The following is a 20552-nucleotide window of genomic DNA, read 5'->3' on the forward strand; positions in this document are numbered from 1 at the left end:
TGCTACACATTATGAAATATGGCCAAAATAGAATACCATACGTTTTGTAAACAGTCAAAGACAAACAAAAAAAGCAAAAAAAAACACATACACAATACCTTTCGTGAAGTCACAAAAAAAAGTTTAAAAAAAACAACATTTATTTGAAATACACAATAAACATGAGATATAGATGTAGATCTATTAAATATTAAATACAATCGACCTACATTACATTGATTATTTATTCTAGATTAAAGACAGCGCTACATCATTATTTCTTTCTATGGCTAAATTAAATTAATCACAATTAAAGAAAATTTCATTTGACCCATTTGTATAACCGATAGGGACAAGAGCTGGGCCCTGTCACGTGACCAACTAGTGAAATCGCGAATGACGCAAATGTATAAAAAAAAAAAAAGGCTGAACGAGTGATTGGATTGGATGGTGTTCTTGCGCTGGAGTAAAAAGAAAATGATTTCATTGTGAAAATTAAAAGATTAAAAATGTTTTAGATATATTACTAGTTGTAATCCTTGCGACTGCTGTTAAATTACTGTCAGTCAGCATCGACCAGTTCTTACAGTAATATTAGAACATAAAACACTCCAGCGGGCCACTTGTGGCCAGGGGGGTCGTTATTTGCTCAGCCCTGCTCTAGATCTAGAACTAGATATACAAGATTTAGAAGTTCAGACGCCCAGATAACTAGATCTATTCCGCCCACCATGTTGTTTTTAAGCATATTGATCTCCTTTATCTATATTGAACTTCAAATAACATGTTTTAAAGAGAGTGTTTTGTTCTTATGCGTTCAACTATGTTTTTTTTTTATTTACTCAAATGAAGGTCTAAATAAAATGTTAATAATCATTTGATGAACAACTTGTTATTTCTTCTTTTTTTTCTATTTAAGAAATTATCAACAACAAAATATATATTAACAATTAGATTTATTTTTATCTATTAAGTCACCAAGCAAAGCGAAATATTGATAAAATAAAACAAAAATATACACGAACATAATGAAACACGCATCTATATCTACACGATATGTTTAATTATTTTTCTTTTCAACAAAAGTATGCATTGTGAGTAAGTGATCTATACTATATAGAGCAATGACAATAAATTATAAAGATCTAGTACGGGAAACGTATTACTATAAGAAATAAGCATTTTATTATAGAAGATTAACAGTATCTTAAAACTTTAATTTTTATCTGTTTATGATTAAGACTACACCACGAAGAGAAAAAATTGTATTGAGCTGACACAGATCTAGTGACGACGTAACCCCTTTCTCGCTCGCCGTTAGGTCTTCTCAGTCCGTGATTATAATACTTACCACTACCCCTGGCCCACCTCTCGGGGGGGGGGAGGAATATGTAGAGTGTAAGAAAATCTTTGTTAAACGAAACATAATATAGCACCTGTTAATCTGTTATGTTTCACACTCCGAATTATAGTTTGGGTAGCGCGGGGAACATAAGCCTATGTTTAAGAAACAGATAAATAATAAATAAGCATATACACTACATACACACTGCCTAAATTTCCAGACACCACTATTTAGTTGTACAACATAATATTATGTGTTCATAAGATTTCGTGGATAAATGTGCTTTATGTCATCAGCATTAATTTGTGATCTTTAAGGGAATTTAAATAGCTTTTTCAGGTGATATACACTGTTACTTGACTCCAAGAAGAAGTTATTGGTGTTGTGATGAAAAGATCAACATCTAGCAGAAGTCTGACAATCCTGGAGAAAGAAATGAGATGAATAACAGCCACTGATCTTTTTACCATTAAAATTCATTATATTGATATGAATTCAGACATGAATTAAATACCAAACAAAAGACTTTCTTTTTTTTAAACATATACCAACATTAAATCTTAATTATAAATTGAAAACATTGTTTAGAACAAACATTTAATGGAACTTTTGGATAATGCTCAACTGACCAGAGATATACTTATTCTAAAGGAATTATTATTTGATATCACTTTGATGCATTTGTAACTGTATTTCTATATGTGGATTATGTTTGTGTAACAGCTATGAAGGATATCCAGCATTTTCTCATTCAACCAGTGATTTGTAACTGAATGCTTGAAGTTACAGTATATTATTATTATTAAAATTGGACTCAAGTCAGTGTGTACTATTTATATTTGTTACATGCTAAGTGTAGGTCCGGGACACAATAACACAGACCATTCTACATTTTGATGACCAGCAAGTCAGTGTGTACCATTTATCTTGGTTACATTACAGGTGTTACTAGTTGTTCTTAGCTAGATATCAAATTCATACTTTCATAGTGCAAAACCTATCAGTTTTGAAAAATATAAATTAAATTCTCAAAGATATGCCTTTTGAGGTCTGAATTTTCTTGAGCTGTATAGAGGAGACTCTTGCATTACTAACCATTGCTTTGACATCAGCATTTTTTCATTCATAATACAACTCAGGTTGTTGACAGACTGTAACAGACATCCATCCAAAGTAATAGATTGTCTACTAGGCATTTTATTATCATAATCTGGTTTAGTAGCCTGCTAGCCCAATTTTAGACTGACATTTTTAAAAATGAAATAGAAGCTAAATATCATCAGCAAAATTCAAATCCTCTAAGTTTAATAAATCAATTAAGATAATTTTTAGCAGAATGCCTTAAAGAGCTAAAATTAAATCAATTTTATAAGAAAATGATCAATATGCCTATTTTACATAAGGGGGATGTACTGTGAAATTTCAATTTTTTTATATAACTTTATAGTTAAGAAGATAGGCTTTAGGCATGTCTAGTCTAGTCTTTTGGGTCTCTATGGAGATGGTGGCCATCTAAAAAATAAACACAATGTTTAAAAAAAACTTTTTTTATATATATTTTTAATTAGTACAAATTTTATTAATTTTTTTCTAACTTCTATCACAGTCCCAAACATTGACAATGTGATAAAGTGACCCCCCCCCCCATTATGTTTGCCTTTTTTTTCATTTCTTTGGTTGGATTTTAAGTACATAACTTTGGATTGTTGTACTTTTCAAATAGAGTGGTCTCTATTTTTTCTGCTTTTTTTCTAGTTAAATCAGCTAACCCATTTTTTTACCACAGGTTATGTTGTGTCAACTAGTTTCTGTATATTTCAGTTGGTAATGTTTGTGGTTTGCTCATAGCCTGAGCAAATACTGATTTCCTAAGTTTATTATAAGTGTAAAAAAAAAAAAGGTAAGAAAGTGAAGCAAATCAGCTAAACCTTACAAAAAAGAAGAGTAATATATTTACTTTATTTTTTTTTATTTGTTAGAGGGACATTTTTTTAAACAGAATAAGTACATGTAAATTTTTTAATGACGGTCAACCCTCCACAATGTGCTCTTTTTATTTTAACATTTGTTAAGTCAAATCTTTACACTCTAACAAGTGTCAAGATGTGAGGCCAACATCTTAAAATATCTTTGAACAGTGTCCTAAAAAAAGAGCAAAAATACACAAGTTAATAAAAAGGTAAAAATTATGAGTAAGAAATAAAAACAAAAATACGCAAGTTAATAAAAAGGTAAAATTAAAAGTAAGAATAGACAATCTCTAAACTTGTGACAAAGTTTCAGACATGATTTTAATCTAACCAAAGCCATTTAAATCAAATTTAGTATTTCAAAAAAATTTGAATATAGACATTATTCAACATTATTTACAGAAATGTATTGGTGACCTTCAAGAAAGGAAATATGAACAAGTTCTGAACTCCTATTGGGCTGTCAAATAAAATATGAACAAATTGCAGAATCTTAATGAACTGTCAAGGAGATATGAACAAGTTCCATACACCTAATAAGTTCTCTAAGGAAACATGAATAGGTTCTTAACTCCTAATGAGCTGTCTAAGTAAACATGAACATGTTGCAGACTCCTTTAGTTGTCAAGGAATTATGAAAGAATTTCAAACTCCTTATAAGTTGTCTAATAAAATATAAACAAGTTGCAAACTCCTAATGAGCTATATATTATGAAATATGAACAAGTTGCAAACTCTTAGTTAGTTCTCTAAGGCATTATTTTTCTTAATGGAACACTTCACACATTTTGAGTCATTAGCGAAACATTTTGTTGTTTTTTTTTTTACAGAGATCAGTAATCATTGACACTAAGTCATTAACATTCTTAATCTAATTATTGACACTAAGTCATTACCATTCTTAATCAAATCATGACACTAAGACATTACCATTCTCAATCTAATCATTGACGCTAAGGCATTACCATTCTCAATCTAATCATTGACAATAATAAATTACCATTCTTAATCTAATCATTGACATAACATTATTAATGTAATTGTTGACACTAAGACATTACCATTCTAAAGTCATCATTGACACTTAAACATTACCATTCTCAATCTCATCATTGACACTAAAACATTACCATTCTCAATCTAATCATTGACACTAAGTGATTACCATTCTAAATCTAATCATTGACACTAAGAAATTACCATTCTATATCTAATCATTGACACTAAGACATTGACACTAAGACATTTCCATTCTCAATCTAATCATTGAAACTAAGACATTACCATTCTCAATGTAATCATTCACACTAACACATAACCATTTTCAAAGTCATCATTGACACTAAAACTTTACCATTCTTAATCTAATCATTGACACTAACACATTACCATTCTCAGTCTAATCATTTACACTAACACAATACCATTCTCAATCTTATTATTGACACAATCACATTACCATTCATAATCTTTTCATTGACACTAACACATTAAAATTCTCAATCTAATCATTGACACTAAAACATTACCATTCTCAATGTAATCATTGACACTAACACATTACCATTCTCAATGTAATCATTGACACTAACACATTACCATTCTCAATGTAATCATTGACACTAACACATTACCATTCTCAAAGTAATCATTGACATAGCATTCTTAATGTAATCATTGACAATAAGACATTACCATTCTCAATGTAATCATTGACACTAAAACATTACCATTCTCAATCTACTCATTGACACTAACACATTATCATTTTCAATGTTTTCATTGACACTAAGTCATTACCATTCTCAGTCTAATCATTTACACTAACACATTACCATTCTCAATCTAATCATTTACACTAACACAATACCATTCTCAATCTTATTATTGACACAATCACATTACCATTTATAATCTTTTCATTGACACTAACACATTAAAATTCTCAATCTAATCATTGACACTAAAACATTACCATTCTAAATGTAATCATTGACACTAACACATTACCATTCTCAATGTAATCATTGACACTAACACATTACCATTCTCAAAGTAATCATTGACATAGCATTCTTAATGTAATCATTGACAATAAGACATTACCATTCTCAATGTAATCATTGACACTAAAACATTACCATTCTCAATCTACTCATTGACACTAACACATTATCATTTTCAATGTTTTCATTAACACTAAGTCATTACCATTCTCATTCTAATCATTGACACTAACACATTACCATTCTCCGTCTAATCATTGACACTAACACATTACCATTCTCAATGTAATCATTAACACTAAAACATTACCATTCTTAATGTAATCATTGACACTAAGACATTATTATTCTCAATGTAATCATTAACACTAAAACATTACAATCCTTAATCTAATCTTTCACACTAAGACATTACCATTCACAATGTGATCATAGACAATAAGTCCTTACCATTCTTAATCTAATCATTGACATAACATTCTCAATGTAATCATTGACACTTAGACATTAACATTCTTAATGTAATCATTGACACTAAAACATTACCATTCTTAATCTAATCATTGACACTAAGTCATTACCATTCTTAATCAAATCATGACACTAAGACATTACAATTCTCAATCTAATCATTGATGCTAAGGCATTACCATTCTCAATCTAATCATTGACAATAATAAATTACCATTCTTAATCTAATCATTGATATAACATTATTAATGTAATTGTTGACACTAAGACATTACCATTCTAAAGTCATCATTGACACTTAAATATTACCATGCTCAATCTAATCATTGACACTAAAATATTATTATTTTCAATCTAATCATTGACACTAAGATATTATTATTTTCAATCTAATCATTTACAATAATACATTACCATTCTCAATGTAATCATTGACACTAAGTAATTACCATTCTCAATTTAATCATTGACACTAAGAAATTACCATTCTATATCTAATCATTGACACTAAGACATTACCATTCTCAATCTAATCATCGACACTAACACATTACCATTCTCAAAGTAATCATTGACATAGAATTCTCAATGTAATCAATGACAATAAGACATTAACATTCTCAATGTAATCATTGACACTAAAACATTACCATTCTCAATCTAATCATCGACACTAACACATAACCATTTTCAAAGTCATCATTGACACTAAAAATTTACCATTCTTAATCTAATCATTGACACTAACACATTACCACTCTCAGTCTAATCATTTACACTAACACAATACCATTCTCAATCTTATTATTCACACAAACACATTACCATTCATAATCTTTTCATTGACACTAACACATTAAAATTCTCAATCTAATCATTGACACTAACACATTACCATTCTCAAAGTAATCATTGACATAGCATTCTTAATGTATTCATTGACAATAAGACATTATTATTCTCAATGTAATCATTGACACTAAAACATTACCATTCTCAATGTAATCATTGACACTTAGTCATTACCATTCTTAATCTAATAATTGATATATTATTCTTAATGTAATCATTGTCACTTAGACATTACCATTGTCAATGTAATAATTGACAGTAAGTCTTTACCATTCTCAATCTAATTATTGACACTAAAACATTACCATTCTCAATCTCATCATTGACACTAAAACATAACCATTCTAAATCTAATCATAGACACTAATTCATTACCATTTTCAATCTTATCATTGAATTTAACACATTACCATTCTCAATATAATCATTGACACTAAATTATTACTATTCTCAATGTAATCATCGACACTAAAACATTACCATTCTTAATCTAATCATTGACACTAAGACATTACCATTTTACTGTCATTATTGGCACTATGACATTACCATTCCCAATGTAAACATTGACTATAAGACATTACCATTCTCACTGTTATCATTGACACTAAGACATTACCATTCTTAATATAATCATTGATACTAAGACATTACCAGTGTCAATGTAATTATTGACAATAAAACATTAACATTCTTAATCTAATCATTGACATAAAATTCTCAACATAACCATTGACACTTAGACATTACCATTCTTAATGTAATCATTGATACTAAGACATTACCAGTGTCAATGAAATAATTGACAATAAGAAATTACTATTCTCAATGTAATCATTGACACTAAGACATTACCATTCTCAATGTAATTATTGACAATAAAACATTAACATTCTTAATCTAATCATTGACATAAAATTCTCAACATAACCATTGACACTTAGACATTACCATTCTTAATCTAATCATTGACACTAACACATTACCACTCTCAGTCTAATCATTTACACTAAAACAATACCATTCTCAATCTTATTATTGACACAAACACATTACCATTCATAATCTTTTCATTGACACTAACACATTAAAATTCTCAATCTAATCATTGACACTAAGACATTACCATTCTCAATGTAATCATTGACACTAAAACATTACCATTCTCAAAGTAATCATTGACAGCATTCTTAATGTATTCATTGACAATAAGACATTACCATTCTCAATGTAATCATTGACACTAAGACATTACCATTCTCACTGTCATCATTGGCACTAAGACATTACTATTTTCAATGTAATCATTGACACTAAGACATTACCATTCTCAATCTAATCATTGACACTAGGTCATTACCATTCTTAATCTAATCATTGACACTAAGACATTACCATTCTCACTGTCATCATTGGCACTAAGACATTACTATTCTCAATGTAATCATTGACACTAAGACATTACCATTCTCAATGTAATCATTGACACTAATACATTACCATTTTCAAAGTCATCATTGACACTAAATCTTTACCATTCTTAATCTAATCATTGACACTAGGTCATTACCATTTTTAATCTAATCATTGGCACTAAGACATTACTATTTTCAATGTAATCATTGACACTAACACATTACCATTCTTAAAGTAATCATTGACATAGCATTCTTAATGTAATCATTGACAATAAGACATTACCATTCTCAATGTAATCATTAACACTAACACATTAACATTTTCAATGTTTTCATTGACACTAAGTAATTAAAATTCTCATTCTAATCATTGACACTAACACATTACCATTCTCCGTCTAATCATTGACACTAACACATTACCATTCTCAATGTAATCATTGACACTAAAACATTACCATTCTCAAAGTAATCATTGACAGCATTCTTAATGTATTCATTGACAATAAGACATTACCATTCTCAATGTAATCATTGACACTAAAACATTACCATTCTCAATGTAATCATTGACACTTAGTCATTACCATTCTTAATCTAATCATTGACATATTATTCTTAATGTAATCATTGTCACTTAGACATTACCATTGTCAATGTAATAATTGAAACGAAGTCATTACCATTCTCAATCTAATTATTGACACTAAAACATTACCATTCTCAATCTCATCATTGACACTAAAACATTACCATTCTTAATCTAATCATTGACACAAAGACATTACCATTCTCAATCTAATCATTGACACTAAGACATTACCATTCTTACTGTCATTATTGGCACTATGACATTACCATTCCCAATGTAAACATTGACTATAAGACATTACCATTCTCACTGTTATCATTGACACTAAGACATTACCATTCTTAATATAATCATTGATACTAAGACATTAGCAGTGTCAATGAAATAATTGACAATAAGAAATTAAATTCTCAATCTAATCATTGACACTAAGACAATACTATTCTCAATCTAATGATTGACACAAACACATTACCATTCTCAATCTAATCATTGACACTAAGACATTTTCATTCTCAATCTAATCATTGACACTAAGACATTACCATTCTCAATGTAATCATTGACACTAACACATTACCATTTTCAAAGTCATCATTGACACTAAAACTTTACCATTCTTAATCTAATCATTGACACTAACACATTACCATTCTCTATCTAATCATTGACACTAAGACATTACTATTCTCAATCTAATCATTGACACTAAGACATTACCATTCTCAATGTAATCATTGACACTAACACATTACCATTTTCAAATTCATCATTGACTATAAAACTTTACCATTCATAATCTTTTCATTGACACTAGCACATTATAATTCTCAATCTAATCATTGACACTAAGACATTACTATTCTCAATCTAATCATTGACACTAACACATTACCATTCTCAGTCTAATCATTTACACTAACACAATACCATTCTTAATCTTATTATTGACACAAACACATTACCATTCATAATCTTTTCATTGACACTAACAGATTAAAATTCTCAATCTAATCATTGACACTAAGACATTACCATTCTCAATGTAATCATTGACACTAAAACATTACCATTCTCAAAATAATCATTGACATACCATTCTCAATGTAATCATTGACACTAAAACATTACCATTCTCAATGTAATCATTGACACTTAGTCATTACCATTCTTAATCTAATCATTGACACTAACACATTACCATTCTCTATCTAATCATTGACACTAAGACATTACCATTCTCAATCTAATCATTGACACTAAGACATTACCATTCTTAATGTAATCATTGACACTAACACATTACCATTTTCAAAGTCATCATTGACACTAAAACTTTACCATTCATAATCTTTTCATTGACACTAACACATTATAATTCTCAATCTAATTATTGACACTAAGATATTACCATTCTCAATCTAATCATTGACACTAACACATTACCATTCTAAAAATTAATCATTCACATAGCATTCTCAATGTTATCATTGACAATAAGACATTAACATTCTCAATGTAATCATTGACACTAAAACATTACCATTCTCAATCTAATCATTGACACTAACACATTTCCATTTTCAATGTTCTCATTGACACTAAGTCATTACCATTCTTAATCTAATCATTGACACTAACTCATTACCATTCTTAATCTAATCATTGACATAACATTCTCAATGTAATCATTGACACTTAGACATAACCATTCTCAATGTAATCATTGACACTAAAACATTACCATTCTCAATGTAATCATTGACAAAAAAACATAACCATTCTTAATCTAATCATTCACACTTAGACATTACCATTCTCAATGTAATCACTGACAAAATGACATTACCATTCTCAATGTAATCATTGACACTATGTCATTACCATTCTTAATCTAATCATTGACATAACATTCTTAATGTAATCATTGTCACTTAGACATTACCATTGTCAATGTAATAATTGACACTAAGTCATTACCATTCTCAATCTAATTATTGACACTAAAACATTACCATTCTCAATCTCATCATTGACACTAAAACATTACCATTCTCAATGTAATCATTGACACTATGTCATTACCATTCTTAATCTAATCATTGACTTAACATTCTTAATGTAATCATTGACACTAAGACATTACCATTCTCAATCTAATCATTGACACTAGGTCATTAACATTCTTAATCTAATCATTTACACTATGACATTACCATTCTCAATCTAATCATTGACACTAAGACATTACCATTCTCAAAGTAATCATTGACATAGCATTCTCAATGTAATCATTGACACTAACACATTACTATTCTCAAAGTCATCATTGACACTAAGACATTACCATTCTCAATCTAATCATTGACACTAAGACATTACCATTCTCACTGTCATCATTGGCACTAAGACATTACTATTTTCAATGTAATCATTGACACTAAGACATTACCATTCTCAATCTAATCATTGACACTAGGTCATTACCATTCTTAATCTAATCATTGACACTAAGACATTACCATTCTCACTGTCATCATTGGCACTAAGACATTACTATTCTCAATGTAATCATTGACACTAAGACATTACCATTCTCAATGTAATTATTGACAATAAAACATTAACATTCTTAATCTAATCATTGACATAACATTCTCAACATAACCATTGACACTTAGACATTACCAATCTTAATGTAATCATTGATACTAAGTTATTACCAGTGTCAATGAAATAATTGACAATAAGAAATTACCATTCTTAATCTAATCATTGACACTAAGACAATACTATTCTTAATCTAATGATTGACACAAACACATTACCATTCTCAATCTAATCATTGACACTAAGACATTACCATTCTCAATGTAATCATTGACTTTAACACATTACCATTTTCAAAGTCTTCATTGACACTAAAACTTTACCATTCTTAATCTAATCATTGACACTAAGTCATTACCATTCTTAATCTAATCATTGACTTAACATTCTTAATGTAATCATTGACACTAAGACATTACCATTCTCATTCTAATCATTGACACTAGGTCATTACCATTCTTAATCTAATCATTGACACTAAGTCATTACCATTCTTAATCTAATCATTGACATAACATTCTCAATGTAATCATTGACACTTAGACATTACCATTCTCAATGTAATCATTGACCATTAAACATTACCATTCTCAATGTAATCATTGACACTAAAACATTACCATTCTTAATCTAATTCAAGACACTTAGACATTACCATTCTTAATGTAATCTCTGACAAAATGACATTACCATTCTCAATGTAATTATTGACACTAAGTCATTACCATTCTTAATCTAATCATTGACATAACATTCTTAATGTAATCATTGTCACTTAGACATTACCATTGTCAATGTAATAATTGACACTAAGTCATTACCATTCTCAATCTAATTATTGACACTAAAACATTACCATTCTCAATCTCATCATTGACACTAAAACATTACCATTCTCAATGTAATCATTGACACTAAGACATTACCATTCTCAATCTAATCATTGACACTAAGACATTACCATTCTCACTGTCATCATTGGCACTAAGACATTACTATTTTCAATGTAATCATTGACACTAAGACATTACCATTCTCAATCTAATCATTGACACTAGGTCATTACCATTTTTAATCTAATCATTGACACTAAGATATTACCATTCTCACTGTCATCATTGGCACTAAGACATTACTATTCTTAATGTAATCATTGACACTAAGACATTACCATTCTCAATGTAATTATTGACAATAAAACATTAACATTCTTAATCTAATCATTGAAATAAAATTCTTAACATAACCATTGACACTTAGACATTACCATTCTTAATGTAATCATTGATACTAAGACATTACCAGTGTCAATGAAATAATTGACAATAAGAAATTACCATTGTCAATCTAATCATTGACACTAAGACAATACTATTCTTAATCTAATGATTGACACAAACACATTACCATTCTCAATCTAATCATTGACACTCAGACATTTTCATTCTCAATCTAATCATTGACACTAAGACATTACCATTCTCAATGTAATCATTGACACTAACACATTACCATTTTTAAAGTCATCATTGAAACTAAAACTTTACCATTCTTAATCTAATCATAGATACTAACACATTATAATTCTCTATCTAAAAATTGACACTAAGACATTACCATTCTGAATCTAATCATTGACACTAAGACATTACTATTCTCAATGTAATCATTGACACTAACACATTACCATTTTCAAAGTAATCATTGACACTAAAACTTTACCATTCATAATCTTTTCATTGACACTAACACATTAAAATTCTCAATCTAATTATTGACACTAAGACATTACCATTCTCAATGTAATCATTGACACTAACACATTACCATTTTCAAAGTCATCATTGACACTAAAACTTTACCATTCATAATCTTTTCATTGACACTAGGTCATTACCATTTTTAATCTAATCATTGACTTAACATTCTTAATGTAATCATTGACACTAAGACATTACCATTTTCAAAGTCATCATTGACACTAAAACTTTACCATTCTTAATCTAATCATTGACACTAGGTCATTACCATTTTTAATCTAATCATTGATTAACATTCTTAATGTAATCATTGACACTAAGACATTACCATTCTCATTCTAATCATTGACACTAGGTCATTACCATTCTTAATCTAATCATTGACACTAGGACATTACCATTCTCAATCTAATCATTGACACTAAGACATTACCATTCTCAATCTAATCATTGACACTAACACATTACCATTCTCAAAGTAATCATTGACATAGCATTCTCAATGTAATCATTGACAATAAGACATTAACATTCTCAATGTAATCATTGACACTAAAACATTACCATTCTCAATCTAATAATTGACACTAACACATTTCCATTTTCAATGTTATCATTGACACTAAGTCATTACCATTCTTAATCAAATCATGACACTAAGACATTACCATTCTCAATCTAATTATTGACGCTAAGGCATTACCATTCTCAATCTAATCATTGACAATAATAAATTACCATTCTTAATCTAATCATTGATATAACATTATTAATGTAATTGTTGACACTAAGACATTACCATTCTAAAGTCATCATTAACACTTAAATATTACATTAACATTCTTAATCTTATCATTGACATAAAATTCTCAACATAACCATTGACACTTAGACATTACCATTCTTAATGTAATCATTGATACTAAGACATTAACAGTGTCAATGAAATAATTGACAATAAGAAATTACCATTCTCAATCTAATCATTGACACTAAGACATTACCATTCTCAATGTAATCATTGACACTAACACATTACCATTTTCAAAGTCATCATTGACACTAAAACTTTACCATTCATAATCTTTTCATTGACACTAACACATTATAATTCTCAATCTAATTATTGACACTAAGACATTACCATTCTCAATGTAATCATTGACACTAAAACATTACCATTTTCAAAGTCATCATTGACACTAAAACTTTACCATTCTTAATCTAATCATTGACACTAGGTCATTACCATTTTTAATCTAATCATTGACTTAACATTCTTAATGTAATCATTGACACTAAGACATTACCATTCTCATTCTAATCATTGACACTAGGTCATTACCATTCTTAATCTAATCATTGACACTAAGACATTACCATTCTCAATCTAATCATTGACACTAAGACATTACCATTCTCAATCTAATCATTGACACTAACACATTACCATTCTCAAAGTAATCATTGACATAGCATTCTCAATGTAATCATTGACAATAAGACATTAACATTCTCAATGTAATCATTGACACTAAAACATTACCATTCTCAATCTAATCATTGACACTAACACATTACCATTCTCAAAGTAATCATTGACATAGCATTCTCAATGTAATCATTGACAATAAGACATTAACATTCTCAATGTAATCATTGACACTAAAACATTACCATTCTTAATCAAATCATGACACTAAGACATTACCATTCTCAATCTAATCATTGACGCTAAGGCATTACCATTCTCAATCTAATCATTGACAATAATAAATTACCATTCTTAATCTAATCATTGATATAACATTATTAATGTAATTGTTGACACTAAGACATTACCATTCTAAAGTCATCATTGACACTTAAATATTACCATTCTCAATCTCATCATTGACACTAAAACATTACCATCTCAATCTAATCATTGACACTAAGATATTATTATTTTCAATCAAATCATTTACAATAATACATTACCATTCTCAATGTAATCATTGACACTAAGTAATTACCATTCTCAATCTAATCATTGACACTAAGAAATTACCATTCTCAATCTAATCATTGACACTAAGACATTACCATTCTTACTGTCATAATTGGCACTATGACATTACCATTCCCAATGTAAACATTGACTATAAGACATTACCATTCTCACTGTTATCATTGACACTAAGACATTACCATTCTTAATATAATCATTGATACTAAGACATTACCAGTGTCAATGAAATAATTGACAATAAGAAATTACAATTCTCAATCTAATCATTGACACTAAGACAATACTATTCTCAATCTAATGATTGACACAAACACATTACCATTCTCAATCTAATCATTGACACTAAGACATTTTCATTCTCAATCTAATCATTGACACTAAGACATTACCATTCTCAATGTAATCATTGACACTAACACATTACCATTTTCAAAGTCATCATTGACACTAAAACTTTACCATTCTTAATCTAATCATTGACACTAACACATTATAATTCTCTATCTAAACATTGACACTAAGACATTACCATTCTCAATCTAATCATTGACACTAAGACATTACCATTCTCAATGTAATCATTGACACTAACACATTACCATTTTCAAAGTCATCATTGACACTAAAACTTTACCATTCATAATCTTTTCATTGACACTAACACATTATAATTCTCAATCTAATTATTGACACTAAGACATTACCATTCTCAATGTAATCATTGATACTAAGACATTACCAGTGTCAATGAAATAATTGACAATAAGAAATTACCATTGTCAATCTAATCATTGACACTAAGACAATACTATTCTTAATCTAATGATTGACATAAACACATTACCATTCTCAATCTAATCATTGACACTAAGACATTTTCATTCTCAATCTAATCATTGACATTAAGACATTACCATTCTCAATGTAATCATTGACACTAACACATTACCATTTTTAAAGTCATCATTGAAACTAAAACTTTACCATTCTTAATCTAATCATAGATACTAACACATTATAATTCTCTATCTAAAAATTGACACTAAGACATTACCATTCTGAATCTAATCATTGACACTAAGACATTACTATTCTCAATGTAATCATTGACACTAACACATTACCATTTTCAAAGTCATCATTGACACTAAAACTTTACCATTCATAATCTTTTCATTGACACTAACACATTAAAATTCTCAATCTAATTATTGACACTAAGACATTACCATTCTCAATGTAATCATTGACACTAACACATTAACATTTTCAAAGTCATCATTGACACTAAAACTTTACCATTCTTAATCTAATCATTGACACTAGGTCATTACCATTTTTAATCTAATCATTGACTTAACATTCTTAATGTAATCATTGACACTAAGACATTACCATTCTCATTCTAATCATTGACACTAGGTCATTACCATTCTTAATCTAATCATTGACACTAAGACATTACCATTCTCAATCTAATCATTGACACCAAGACATTACCATTCTCAATCTAATCATTGACACTAACACATTACCATTCTCAAAGTAATCATTGACATAGCATTCTCAATGTAATCATTGACAATAAGACATTAACATTTTCAATGTAATCATTGACACTAAAACATTACCATTCTCAATCTAATCATTGACACTAACACATTACCATTCTCAAAGTAATCATTGACATAGCATTCTCAATGTAATCATTGACAATAAGACATTAACATTCTCAATGTAATCATTGACACTAAAACATTACCATTCTTAATCAAATCATGACACTAAGACATTACCATTCTCAATCTAATCATTGACGCTAAGGCATTACCATTCTCAATCTAATCATTGACAATAATAAATTACCATTCTTAATCTAATCATTGATATAACATTATTAATGTAATTGTTGACACTAAGACATTACCATTCTAAAGTCATCATTGACACTTAAATATTACCATTCTCAATCTCATCATTGACACTAAGATATTATTATTTTCAATCAAATCATTTACAATAATACATTACCATTCTCAATGTAATCATTGACACTAAGTAATTACCATTCTCAATCTAATCATTGACACTAAGAAATTACCATTCTCAATCTAATCATTGACACTAAGACATTACCATTCTTACTGTCATAATTGGCACTATGACATTACCATTCCCAATGTAAACATTGACTATAAGACATTACCATTCTCACTGTTATCATTGACACTAAGACATTACCATTCTTAATATAATCATTGATACTAAGACATTACCAGTGTCAATGAAATAATTGACAATAAGAAATTACAATTCTCAATCTAATCATTGACACTAAGACAATACTATTCTCAATCTAATGATTGACACAAACACATTACCATTCTCAATCTAATCATTGACACTAAGACATTTTCATTCTCAATCTAATCATTGACACTAAGACATTACCATTCTCAATGTAATCATTGACACTAACACATTACCATTTTCAAAGTCATCATTGACACTAAAACTTTACCATTCTTAATCTAATCATTGACACTAACACATTATAATTCTCTATCTAAACATTGACACTAAGACATTACCATTCTCAATCTAATCATTGACACTAAGACATTACCATTCTCAATGTAATCATTGACACTAACACATTACCATTTTCAAAGTCATCATTGACACTAAAACTTTACCATTCATAATCTTTTCATTGACACTAACACATTATAATTCTCAATCTAATTATTGACACTAAGACATTACCATTCTCAATGTAATCATTGACACTAAAACATTACCATTTTCAAAGTCATCATTGACACTAAAACTTTACCATTCTTAATCTAATCATTGACACTAGGTCATTACCATTTTTAATCTAATCATTGACTTAACATTCTTAATGTAATCATTGACACTAAGACATTACCATTCTCATTCTAATCATTGACACTAGGTCATTACCATTCTTAATCTAATCATTGACACTAAGACATTACCATTCTCAATCTAATCATTGACACTAAGACATTACCATTCTCAATCTAATCATTGACACTAAGACATTACCATTCTTACTGTCATAATTGGCACTATGACATTACCATTCCCAATGTAAACATTGACTATAAGACATTACCATTCTCACTGTTATCATTGACACTAAGACATTACCATTCTTAATATAATCATTGATACTAAGACATTACCAGTGTCAATGAAATAATTGACAATAAGAAATTACAATTCTCAATCTAATCATTGAAACTAAGACAATACTATTCTCAATCTAATGATTGACACAAACACATTACCATTCTCAATCTAATCATTGACACTAAGACATTTTCATTCTCAATCTAATCATTGACACTAAGACATTACCATTCTCAATGTAATCATTGACACTAACACATTACCATTTTCAAAGTTATCATTGACACTAAAACTTTACCATTCATAATCTTTTCATTGACACTAACACATTATAATTCTCAATCTAATCATTGACACTAAGACATTACTATTCTCAATCTAATCATTGACACTAACACATTATCATTCTCAGTCTAATCATTTATACTAACACAATACCATTCTCAATCTTATTATTGACACAAACACATTACCATTCATAATCTTTTCATTGACACTAACACATTAAAATTCTCAATCTAATTATTGACACTAAGACATTACCATTTTCAATGTAATCATTGACACTAACACATTACCATTCTCAAAGTAATCATTGACATAGCATTCTTAATGTATTCATTGACAATAAGACGTTACCATTCTCAATGTAATCGTTCACACTAAAACATTACCATTCTCAATGTAATCATTGACACTTAGTCATTACCATTCTTAATCTAATCATTGACATATTATTCTTAATGTAATCATTGTCACTTAGACATTACCATTGTCAATGTAATAATTGACACTAAGTCATTACTATTCTCAATCTAATTATTGACACTAAAACAATACCATTCTCAATCTCATCATTGACACTAAAACATTACCATTCTAAATCTAATCATAGACACTAAGTCATTACCATTTTCAATCTTATCATTGAATTTAACACATTACCATTCTCAATATAATCATTGACACTAAATTATTACTATTCTCAATGTAATTATTGACACTTAAACATTACCATTCTTAATCTAATCATTGACACAAAGACATTACCATTCTCAATCTACTCATTGACACTAAGACATTACCATTCTTACTGTCATTATTGGCACTATGACATTACCATTCCCAATGTAAACATTGACTATAAGACATTACCATTCTCACTGTTATCATTGACACTAAGACATTACCATTCTTAATATAATCATTGACACTAGGTCATTACCATTTTTAATCTAATCATTGACATATTATTCTTAATGTAATCATTGTCACTTAGACATTACCATTGTCAATGTAATAATTGACACTAAGTCATTACCATTCTCAATCTAATTATTGAAACTAAAACATTACCATTCTCAATCTCATCATTGACACTAAAACATTACCATTCTCAATGTAATCATTGACACTAAAACATTACCATTCTTAATCTAATCCATGACACTTAGACATTACCATTCTCAATGTAATCTCTGACAAAATGACATTACCATTCTCAATGTAATCATTGACACTAAATCATCACCATACTTAATCTAATCATTGACATAACATTCTTAATGTAATCATTGTCACTTAGACATTACCATTGTCAATGTAATAATTGATACTAAGTCATTACCATTCTCAATCTAATTATTGACACTAAAACATTACCATTCTCAATCTCATCATTGACACTAAAACATTACCATTCTCAATGTAATCATTGACACTAAGTCATTACCATTCTTAATCTAATCATTGACTTAACATTCTTAATGTAATCATTGACACTAAGACATTACCATTCTCAATCTAATCATTGACACTAGGTCATTACCATTCTTAATCTAATCATTGACAGTAAGACATTACCATTCTCAATCTAATCATTGACACTAAGACATTACCATTCTCAAAGTAATCATTGACATAGCATTCTCAATGTAATCATTGACACTAACACATTACTATTCTCAAAGTCATCATTGACACTAAGACATTACCATTCTCAATCTAATCATTGACACTAAGACATTACCATTCTCACTGTCATCATTGGCACTAAGACATTACTATTTTCAATGTAATCATTGACACTAAGACATTACCATTCTCAATCTAATCATTGACACTAGGTCATTACCATTCTTAATCTAATCATTGACACTAAGACATTACCATTCTCACTGTCATCATTGGCACTAAGACATTACTATTCTCAATGTAATCATTGACACTAAGACATTACCATTCTCAATGTAATTATTGACAATAAAACATTAACATTCTTAATCTTATCATTGACATAAAATTCTCAACATAACCATTGACACTTAGACATTACCATTCTTAATGTAATCATTGATACTAAGACATTACCAGTGTCAA

General features: G+C 28.8%; 1 long non-coding RNA gene across 1 annotated transcript; it reads right to left on the minus strand.

The window, feature by feature from the left end:
* Positions 1-920: 920 nt before the first annotated feature.
* LOC129927286 (uncharacterized) lies at positions 921-3273 on the minus strand. The gene is made up of 2 exons (XR_008778955.1): positions 2420-3273; positions 921-1747 (listed from the first exon to the last, which is right to left on the minus strand). It is a non-coding gene; the product is annotated as an uncharacterized LOC129927286 (long non-coding RNA).
* Positions 3274-20552: the final 17279 nt, after the last annotated feature.

The sequence above is a fragment of the Biomphalaria glabrata genome, chromosome 1, assembly GCF_947242115.1.
Source record: "Biomphalaria glabrata chromosome 1, xgBioGlab47.1, whole genome shotgun sequence".
Taxonomy (NCBI): domain Eukaryota; kingdom Metazoa; phylum Mollusca; class Gastropoda; family Planorbidae; genus Biomphalaria; species Biomphalaria glabrata.